This window comes from Megalops cyprinoides, chromosome 15 (assembly GCF_013368585.1).
Source record: "Megalops cyprinoides isolate fMegCyp1 chromosome 15, fMegCyp1.pri, whole genome shotgun sequence".
Lineage (NCBI taxonomy): Eukaryota > Metazoa > Chordata > Actinopteri > Elopiformes > Megalopidae > Megalops > Megalops cyprinoides.
In genome coordinates, this window is record NC_050597.1 from 27,638,186 (window position 1) to 27,649,839 (window position 11,654).

At 41.4% G+C, this 11,654-nt stretch overlaps 2 long non-coding RNA genes across 2 annotated transcripts; both read left to right on the forward strand.

Moving 5' to 3' along the window:
* Nucleotides 1–468: 468 nt before the first annotated feature.
* Nucleotides 469–10,989, forward strand: LOC118790506. The gene is made up of 3 exons (XR_005005494.1): nt 469–576; nt 10,707–10,785; nt 10,913–10,989. It is a non-coding gene; the product is annotated as an uncharacterized LOC118790506 (long non-coding RNA).
* On the forward strand, nt 1,580–2,527 carry LOC118790507. The gene is made up of 3 exons (XR_005005495.1): nt 1,580–1,656; nt 2,022–2,166; nt 2,340–2,527. It is a non-coding gene; the product is annotated as an uncharacterized LOC118790507 (long non-coding RNA).
* Nucleotides 10,990–11,654: the final 665 nt, after the last annotated feature.

Consider the following 11,654-nt stretch of genomic DNA (forward strand, 5'->3'; position numbering starts at 1 on the left):
ATAAAAGAGGTTGAACGCTAGTGAATGCTACATTGAAGACAAAACGGTTAGAAGTGACAGTTTCACCACTTTTACTAGTTGGTTAGCTCGAAATTGCTGTTTTAGTCTGTGAACGTAGCTACGTAAGCTATAAAACCATACAATTGTGTGTGATTTTGCAACTTGTTTACTACATCTCTCGTGAGGTAGTTGCAAACTAGCCACAACTGCGGCCTGCTAGCTGGCTAGCTAACACGGCTACAGTTTTACCGCATACGAAGGACCTCTAAGCTACTTGTACATTAACGTCCAGACCCACCCACATAATTCTCAAATATAGTAATTTTTTGTAAAACATAACATGTAGGCTACTTAGATACCCATACAGCATTATCTGACGTTAGCTGGCATTAGCTCTAGGTTAACTACCTAATACTGAAATTAATGTTTGCTATTTCGTGTTGTTTCGTCCTTTTGTGATTAGTGCCAAAATCTCGGAGCACGGGCTTTGCCTCCACGTCCTAGCGAAGCCCCAGGATAACGAAGCGAGTCTGACGCGGCGCGTTGCCTTTGGATTTGGCTTTAAAATAATCTATCGTAAGTATATGTAGCGAGATATTGGGGGGGAAACGTGAAATTCAATCTGCAAAGCCCCCCTCCGAAACGTTTGCTGTACATCACTTTGTGTATTTGCTGGACTGTACCGCTAGGAAGCCTCCGAGACCATTATACTTTTGTACGGCAAAAACTAGCTAGTTGCTTAGCAATGTCATGGCAAAATTGCAGCAATGACAATGGAAAGACAACAAACGGATAATGCTGAGTTGAACCTAGTTGCTTTTGGATGCTAACTTTTTTATTAAAATATATTTCTAGTAGAAACAAGCGCACCCATATCGTGTGAGACCTGTTTTCCCAAAAGGGCATCGTCACCTGCTGACGTGTCAGAAGTATTGTGACGTCACTTGCAACATTAATTTCAAAAACTCTATAAAAAGTCGCTCCCTCTGCACAGCGCATGACTTTACTTGTGGTTACCATTCGAATATCATCTGTTGTTCTCCATTGAAATTTGTTGACTAATCTCGTTTACCATGGGTCAGAAATTGTGCAACGGTCATAAGAAGAACTCCGTGGCACCACTCCAGGACGGCCAGGACTGTGCAAAGCCACTTTCTGAAGGTACCCGGTTTACAATTTAAGATAAACCGTCACGATTGTTACCTGAAGTGCTGATTGCTGCCCTAATTTCTATTACTTTCAATAACAGCAGTTTTTGGGGATTAATTTTCTGTTCTTTTAAATCTAGACACTGCGCTGCTCTTTCTTGCTGCTGATGAAAGAAAGAAATTAAATCAGGGACCAGGTTCCAACGCACCCGGACCTTCAGCATCAGTGCTGAAGGAGCAGTTGGCGGAAATCGCCACAGTAAAAAACCACCTCGGCGAGACCTCCGCTGAACGTCGCGCCATCGTCCGCTCCATTCTGGAAGCCCATAAGATCCTGGCTCCCAGACAGACAAACCTGTCACATGGGAAGAAAGCATGCTTCCACGCTGGGCAAATCCCACCAGCTAGGAAAAGCTTTTTTGTTGGAAAGATGGAACTGCAAGGTGAGACGGCTGTTGCAGTGAATGATACAAAGCAGTCACAGAAAACTGAGAGTCCATCTGTTCAGGTGAGTTTTTAGTGTAAGGTTTGATTTTCCATGTTGTCTGTATTACTAACAGACTAACTATTTGCAACTGCATTTCTACAAAATTCCTGGAAGAATCTTCAGTTTAGCGTTCTTGATTCTAATACAGCTTTTTACTGTGCTTTAACGATCAACAATAGGTGTGTAATAATGTCTTATGACATCTCAAACTTAGAATCACTGCAGTAGAAATTAAGTGTAATGGTGAATTTATGACATTTTTCAAGGTATGCATTGTGGGTAATTTGTGATGAGGAGGAAGTCTACTTTGTTCTGTACACATAATGTGTGAAATGCCTCAGACACCTGCTCAAGCAAGAGTGAAAATTCTTGTCCTTTCCCCACAGAAAGCAAAGGCGCGTTTCAGGTTCAGGTGCCCCAACTGCTGGAAACGACGACGTGTCATCAAGCCAGTGACATCATAGATGGGGTCACTAGATTTCCAACAGCACACCAAAGGCATCCACCATGGCCACCTCCAGCATACTCCAAGTGAGTCAGCTCAGCAGAGTAGAGCGGTGGCTATAGCTCTGCCTAACTGATCAATTCTTACAACAAAGTAAATCTTGTTATGTTGCTGCCAGTATATTTTAAATGATGGGAGTGTTGACTTAAATGAACTGGTGAACCGTTTATTAATTGACACCTGTTCTGCTCTGTTTCAGATACAGGGTGATACAGCTGCATTCTAGAAAGCCCCATATGGGAGAGCAGGAAATTCTGCCCCTGCTGTGGCACCTCCTGAGCTCCTGAACCACTAGAGGGCCCACTGCCACTCTGTGCAAAGCACTGCACAGTCAGATGGAGCCCAGGCTGAAGACGTGTGCCACCTTATAGTCCCTCCGCGTGGACAAAGCCCTCAACCAGCTGCTCTAGAAGATCTAAGGGCACTTTTGACATGACAGATATTATGTAGAAATAAACAATTTTAATAAGCTGTTGTTTCAGTCTGTTGATATGCAATGGGTAGGTATGATGTAGTACTGAGAGTAACGGTGCACAGCTACAATGGCTCTTTTAATACCAGAGGCTGCAAGCTGGTGGAAAAGCAGCGAGTTTCACTGTGCTCTGAGAATGGGACAATATGCACAAATAGTGGAGTGTAGCTGTCATTTGCTGACAGTTCATTTCCCACTGCGCCCTTTGGGGTGAAACTCAGATAGGTAGTGCATCAGGATGTGTCACACTTTAGTAGGACCTCTCGAAAGTGCTCTCTGTACTCATCTTGACAAAGGTTATCCTTTTGAGAGAACGTGCTGAGCAAAGTGGATCTTGTCACTGTTCCTCACTCTCAAGAGGCAGAGGAATCAGCAGTTGCGCTCTCGCTCGGCCGCACAACAGGCTGATGAGATCTTCCACCGCACCTGGGAAAAGTGGTGTTGAGTGGATGGCAGATTTGTCTTGGCTAAAGGTTGGCAGCACTGGCTCCGCACTATGCCTAATCTTTTACTTTTAGCTCTGCTATACCTGCAGGGCACTCTGTGCTGTGGAGAAATCGTGCAGTGTGTTTTTGACAGTCTCTGGTTCGGGTTCCTGTGTGACAAGAAACGCCAAAACACAGGCCAGCTCTGACAACGGATGCCCTTGTAATCAGCACCTATACGGTGTCAGTCTGATCAAAGGGCTTATCTGTGCATGATGCAGAGATCACGGTGAATGATAAGTGCATTATTTATTTTACAAATCCCAGCACTGGGACAGAGTTCTGATGCACCTTGTGAATGGGATGAATGAGTTACAGTGAACAGGGTATTCTGAGCAGTCAGAGGTTTGTGTGTTCGGGCTATATTGTGCCATGATGTGAAGGTTCTATGGAGCAAAATCCCAGACCCAGGCTCTCACCACAGTTAGAGGCTTTAGACCAATAAAAGTATTCATGTATCTCACCACATCACCAGAACGATTTTAGTCAGTCCTCCAGCTGAATAAGTTTACAGATATGCCATTTAAGTCTAATCTTCCGACCCAGTCTGTGATTCCAGTGCATTCAGGAAACCCTTGGCCGCTTGTGGGGACTCGAAAGTATGTTGCTGAGACCCACGGGTCAGCTTCAGTTTAGCCGGGTCGATCATGGAGGTTTTGTAGCCCATGATATGCGCTTTACTAGTGATGTTGGAGAAGGCACGGCGACGATTGATGGTAAAGGTTCTGTAATCTGCAGTAAATCTGATGTCCTTTCCGACTATCTTAATGGAGCATTTTCTGACTGCTTTGAGAATCTGGTTGCGATAAGTGTAGTGTAGCATTTTTAGGATGACGGTCCTGGGCCTGCCTGTGCTGTTGGGACGGCCGAGGGGGGTGTGCTCTCGTTATCTCGAGCCTTTCTTCAGCCAGCGAAGGAAACCACTTTGGCAAAGATGCCAAAATGAAGAACAGGAGACCAGAGGCCTTAACACCCTCAGGTAAGTCGATGATCTGGACGTTATCCCTGCGGCTTCGGTCCTCCAGTTCGGCTAGCTTCTCCTTGTATACTGTGAGCTTATCGAGGGTTCCCTCGTTGTTTCTTGCCAACGTGACTGCTTAGACTAGTGCGTTCAGCATGAAGTTCTTTTACCGCATTCGAGCAGCCAGTCAGCTCAGTCTGGATGTTGTCTAGTCTGTCTTGGAAGGCTTTGAGCTGCGTTTCAATAAATAGACGCTGCTTCTCCAAGGCTAATTCGATCATGGTGGAGAGTCACTCCTCCATTTTCTGTATTGAGGTTTCCTGGGTTTGCTCGTGTTGAATCTGATAGCCGGCGGATTTTCTTTGACGCAAGGTCATCATGCAGTTATGGGAGAGTAAAAAAAAATACCACAGAAAGTTAAATGGTTACCAAGGGAAATTAGTTAAGTATGGGTGAGGTCGTTAGAGCAACATCACAACGCCGTTCATCTTCCTTGCAGATCACAGGATTCCCCAAACTTCCCCCTTTATCAGCTTCCTTCAGGGCCCTCAGAACCAGTTACTGCGGTTGGCTCACGGTTACATTTTGCACAACAGCTAAGCAGACGATCGTCATCCCATGCAGGGTAGGTGACTTGCAGATGCAGCTTTTTACACAACCTCCAACAGTAACGTACTTACAGTCACATACACCATGCCACGTACACCATGTGCATTGGACAAACAAAACGTGATCATCTGTTGACAAATGAGGGATGACAGATGAATGAAGACATTTCCAGTTAAATCAGATAATGTGCATCTAAAGTACACGTTCTCTCTTAACCCTGAGTTTGCTTGTAACAGTGTGCCATGATGATGGTCGTATTTCTCACCATATAAAAGTTGTCAGGTGTCTCCGTTTCAGTATCCCATGCTCTTCTGGAGGGTAAGAGGTAACATTTCAATTACGTTATCAGACTGTTAACGTAATGTAAGCATAGAGGGTGTGAACAGAGGATCATTTTTTAACATTTCATACTGTTTACGCAAAAGTCATATTTTTGTATTTTATACTGAAGAATTAATGTGCTTAAATGCAAAGGTATTGTTTAATAACTTGTAGTGCTAGCTTATTCTATCTAAGCGTATGCGGTCATATTTAAAATGGACATTTAATCAGACAGTATGCCCTCACATTCTGATACGTTATACTGTCAACTTAATGTCTCAGTGCAGGTATCCTATTTAACATCTCACACTATAAAAATATAGTGTCTAAATACAACAGTCATATTTTAATAGTTTGTTCTGTGGACTTTGTGTCATAATACAAAGTTCATTTTTAATACCTTATACTGCTAAATTGTAGGGATGTAAGGATGTTTTACTATATTACTGCTACTGCTAACAATCTGTCTCAATACAAAAATAATATTTTTAGACTTGTATCGTGTAATATAATCAATATATTACAAAATAATAATTTTGAAATGTTGTATTCTTAGAAAGGAAAACTATACACTTTGAATTGTGTTTAACATTTGCATCTAATAGTTAAAAAAAAAACATTTTTGAAAAGTTAATCTGTGAATTAAGTTGAATTTAATGTAAAACAGTCCAGGACATCGTCTCTCACATACACTCATTGTCTCACTCACACAAACAATCTACAGGTTGTGTTGGAAACTGCGAAGTCACCACAGGAAGATACAGGTGAGTATGAATCATGTCTACCTACATTTTTCTCATTAACATAAAATTCTTGTACAGCTAAAATTGCCCTGTTTTATCCTTAGTACTGAACACATGGTCCTTGGTGAATAGGTAGCTTATGGTCCAATGCAGTTGTGCAATATTTCAGAATGTGAAACATGTAGCTTTTTGTGCCGTGTCAGTTCTCTCTTCCTCATGTGCAGTAAGCATTTGATCATTTCTCATTTGCACCTCTAATAAATTCCTCACAAAGGGATCCTATGAGACAGGTAAGAAGAGTACACAGTAATATAACCACTTTTGACAAAATTAAGCTGAAAGTAATCATGTAGGGAAGAGTAATGAAATTGGCAAGTTTGGGAATCATGAAAAACAAATAATAGCATAATAGTTACCAATGTAAGTTCTCTGTCTTCCCTATATGCTGTATACATCTGTATGTGTGTATGTTTTTATGTTTATGAATATTATAGGTTCTGCATTACACCATGGGCAAAATCATGCTGGCATCATCTATGTGGACCATTCTGGCTTTGCTAGTGAGCGTGTGCACCGGAGGGACATTCATAACAGCCATAAAGGCTTCTAATAAGGTAAATTATTACTTTGCAAGTTGTTTGGTTATGTGAAAAATGGCTGTGAAATGGGGATAGTTACTCAGATCTGAGTGGGTGTTGTGTGAAGTGTATGGCAAAACCCAAACCAACAGTGCTGCCAAAAAGTGGCATGATACAGACCTCCCAGTCCAGCAGCAAAAGGTGAACCCACCAAAACTGGGGATGTCTTTGTCAGGGCCACCTCTGTCACAGCGGCTGGTTGTTGGTTAGATGTCAAGTTTAGTTTATTTTTATTTGAAAATGATGACATGGCGGCAAGTCCCCATGTTATGAAGAACATATGACAGACAAATGATAGTGATGGCCATTGTGTAAGTCCCTGCCAAAGGTTGTACTGGTCTCCCCATCCAGACTGTATTGACAGTAGGCACCAACATGTCCATGTCACTCAAAATTAGCTGCCAAGTTTTGTCATCCTCCTCATCCAGTAAGCAGTTCACCTTTTTACCTGGAGGAAAGGCTGCCTCAAGCTTCATAATGATGCTGCAGCACATGGCAAATAAAATCCAAAAAAAATGTGTGTGCCTTTCCCAATCACCTTAGTAACAATCTCCAACTCTCCTACTAACAGCCAAAGGCCACATCTCACTTACACTCCCTTCATAAGAGGGCCATAGCGATTTTGGACATGGCTCCCAATTCTGTGGACGACTGTTACCAGACCTGTACAGAGAAGATGTTCAGAGATGTCCGGAAGAAGTACCTAAAGAATGATTTCAACGCTAATCCAGAATTCCAAACACTTTGGCAACAAACTAAACAAACCTTGGAAAAAAACACAGACTTTTTGAAGGAGGAACATTTGATTGCATTAAAAATGTATACAGGAAGCAGTATTTATGCACAATTTAATGCAGCTACCCGTAATGGAGCAAGTAAATACAAAGGGAACTTTCCATACAAGTCACTGTATTTCCTTTTGTCCGATGCCGTCCGTCGAATCAAAGAGAATGATATCTTAATAAATCGAGCCAATCGCTGTCTGACAACATACCGTGGAATCTCACTTCCATTTAAAGATGCGTCTGTTGGTTCAGAAGTCAGATTCGGATCTTTCACTTCCAGCTCTAAGAATGAAATGACAGCACAAGCTTTTGGAAAAACAACATGTTTTAAAATTGAGACCTGTTTGGGTGCTGAGATAAGATCCTACTCTGTATATCCTGGAGAGGACGAGGTTCTTATCCCACCCTATGAAAAGTTTAAAGTTATTGACAAAAGTAAAAATAAAGGCTGTGATGTTGTCTACAGACTCAAAAGTACAGGAATGCAGTGTAATTTGCTGTGCTCTTTGTTCAAGTAAAATTTAGCTTGGAACTTCCAAACAAATCATTTGGAAAATAGTAACAGGTGAATCAGACATACATGCTAAGCCTCAGCTATAATGGAGCCTTTGACATGAATTCAAATGAATGTAGCATCTCTATTCTTGGGCTTCATTCATCAGTCCTGTTGTAAGTTTGATTTTAAATGTGAGCATTTCCATGGAGCTTTGATTTTGCATATGATCAAAAGTGCTTCTTCTTCTTTATTAATCATGAGTATGACTTAGATACAGTTTCTATACAAACATCTTTGGTAGAGAACCTCTAAAGCAGCGTTGTCCACACCTCTCCTGGAGGGCCACTTGTCCTGCATGTTTTAGATCTCTCCCTGCTCCAACACAGCTGATTTAAATAATCAGTTTATTATTAGGCAGCTTCAGGAGTTCATAACGAGTTGATCATTTGAATCAGCTGTGTTGGAGCAGGGAGAGATCTAAAACATGCAGGACAAGTGGCCCTCCAGGAGAGGTTTGGACATTGCTGCTCTAAAGGTTTTGAGCCCCTATCACTTGTGGGAAAGATCAAGGATGACAAAAAAAATCTTTGAGACCAAACCTGGGATAATTCTGACTGTGGCAGACAATAGTAAAAAAGGAGGTAGATTTAGCAGCTAAGGAAATGGATTTTCAAACCAGGTGAAAAACACTGCTTGGTGAACATAACCATGGTTAACCACTTCTTGAACCTTAGAGCAGTGTTTCTCAACCCTCTCCTGGAGCACCCCCTGCCCTGCATGTTTTAGATCTCTCCCTGCTCCAACACAGCTGATTCAAATGATCAACTCGTTATGAACTCCTGAAGCTGCTGAATAACAAACTGATCGTTTGAATCAGCTGTGTTGGAGCAGGGAGAGATCTAAAACATGCAGGACATGTGGCTCTCCAGGAGAGGGTTGGCCACCCCTGTCCTAGGGGATGTGAAATAATTAGGTTTGATAAGAGTAATTGAGCTATTAACTGAACACTGCTATTTGTTTGAATATGTGTTTGGTCTTGTATAAATTCTTTGTGAGCAAATTATGCAGTTACAGATGTGTTTGTACTACTATGAAAATAGGGCAACATATCTGGCCCTTGAATAAATTTGGCACAGCTTCCCCAATTAGGTGCAATCACTTGTTCAATTTCTTGTTCTAGGCCTGACTCAACAGTTGATTACTCTTCATCAATTTAGGTGAACACTTGTTTGTAAAACGAATTTGTTTAAGGAAGCTGAACTGAAATAATTCACGGAAGTATCTCACATATATATTTCTATTAGAGCCAACATATGTCCAACAACACATATCTGTACAGGATGAGTTTGACAGGATAATTAAGCATATTGGAATAACGGGCCACACATAACAAAATGTAAAAAAGAATTATAACAGCAGTATTTTCTCATTCCCACACAGGAAACAATATTTATAGCCATAAACATCAAACCTAAAATCTACTCTTCCATAAAGTTTTATTTGGTTCCTTTCAGAAACAATGGAATTTGTTCAGTAAAGCCTCCACAGTTCCACACAGTTCAAATCCAACAATTCCCCTACAGGTAATTATAAATGTAACAGACCCTGAATTCAAGCATTCATCATGGTCATTTTAATGAGGAGCTTGTGTGGAGAGGTGTTGGTGAATGTGTTGTGCAGAGTCCCAGCTCCAGCTTTGGGAGCAAGATTTTATTTGCTGGTGCATTCACCATCTCATCAACATAAAGAAAGATTCTTATGGCTTATGTCAGCTTTGTCCCTATTGTGTCTTGCTTTTCCATTCCAATTTTTACATATTACTGAAATGACAATAAATAACTTGACTTGATATTTCACCAGTCTGATTTGTATTTACTTCACTGTACAGTTAAGCATGTATTTTATGTTATCTGCTGTTAATATTGTCACTCACAGAATCTGTTATAGGCTATGTGACCAGCTGAGTTCAGATGCCACATGAGGCTTTAACCACATGAATACTTATTCATAATTAATGTAGGCCGACGTAATTACAATATACTTTTGATTATTATCATTGAAACAATAACTGGAGACTCTTTTAGGGATATGTAGGTGTACGGTCCTGTGACGGAGAAAGAATTCTCCGCACAAACGTGGGGGAAAAGCGGGGGGAGTGCGGCAATTGATGTATTTGCGCAAGTTGTAAAATAGCCTAATACACAGGCTCAGTTTTAAATTGCATCTGTTTATTTCTTTGGTGCAAATCATCCTGGCTAGCTGTGTTGTGTTCAGTCCTGTAAAAGGAGAGAAGATATTACAATGTAGGCCTATAGGCTAGCATTGTTTTGTTGTTCTTATTTTGTAAATCTATAACGCAGCGAACACGAACGCTTTGTTAAGGTGCACACGAAAACAAGTAATCGTGGTAGCCAATATAACAACCAAGTAACTAAGATTTTCACTTTAAGACGAAATGTGATAATTGTAATTAAAACTTTAAACGGCTCACCTGTGGGTTAGAGCTGCTGCCGGAAACAATAAACAGACCAGAAAATGTAGTTTAATTACTTAAAACCGTTAACAGCACAAACGATGATTTAATTTGATTTAACGTGAAATTCAATCTGCAACAGCCCCCCTCCGAAACGTTTGCTGTACATCACTTTGTGTATTTGCTGGACTGTACCGCTGGGTAGCCCCCGAGACCATCACACTTTTGAACTAGAACTAGTTAGTTGCTTAGCAACGTCATGGCAAAATTGCAGCAATGACAATGTAAAGACAACAAACGGAGCTGAACCTAGTTGCTTTTGGATGCTGACTTTTTTATTAAAATATATTTCTAGCAGAAACAAGCGCACACATCCCAAGAAACATCCACACTTCCCAAAGGGGCATCGTCACCTGCTGACGTGTCAGAAGTATTGTGACGTCACTTGCTAAATTAATTTCAAAAACTCTATAAAAACTCGCTCCCTCTGCACAGCGCATGACTTTACCTGTGGTTACTAATCGAATAACATCTGTTGTTTTCCATTGAAATTTGTTGACTAACCTCGTTTACCATGGGTCAGAAATTGTGCAACGGTCATAAGAAGAACTCCGTGGCACCGCTCCAGGACGGCCAGGACTGTGCAAAGCCACTTTCTGAAGGTACCCAGCTTACAATTTAAGATAAACCCTCACGATTGTTACCTGAAGTCCTGATTGGTGCCCTAATTTCTATTACTTTCAATAACAGCAGCTTTTGGGGAATAATTTTCTGTTCTTTTCAATCTAGACACTGCGTTTCTCTTTCTTGCTGCTGATGAGAGAAAGAAATTAAATCAGGGAGCAGGTTCCCACGCACCCGGACCTTCAGCATCAGCGCCGAAGGAGCAGTTGGCAGAAATCGCCACAGTAGAAAACCACCTCGTTAAGACCTCCGCTGAACGTCGCGCCATCGTTCGCTCCATTCTGGAAGCCCATAAGATCCTGGCTCCCAGACAGACAAAGCTGTCGCATGGGAAGATGGCATGCTTCCACGCTGGGGAAATCTCAGAACCGAGGAAAAACTTTTTTGTGGGAAAGACGGAGCTGCAAGTTGTTGCAGTGAGTGATATAAACCAGTCACAAAAAACTAAAAGTCCGTCTGCTCAGGTGAGTTTTTAGTGTAACATTTGATTTTCCATATTGTCTGTATAATTAAAGAAAGGTTACGTTAAAGAACTAAAAAAGTATGTTGAAATTTCCAGCTGCATTTCTGCAAAATTCCTGGAAGCATCCTCAATTTAGCATTCTTAGTTTTAATGCCAATACAGCTTTACTGTATTGGTACTTACAGTAACTAATTAAGTGTGACAGTGGATATATGACATTTTTGAAGGTATGCATTGTGGGTAATTTGTGATGAGGAGGACTTCTTTGTTCTGTACACATAATGTGTGAAATGCCTCAGGCACCTGCTCAAGCAAGAGTGAAAATTCTTGTCCTTTCCCCACAGAAAGCAAAGCCTCGACTCAGGTTCAGGTGCCCCAACTGCT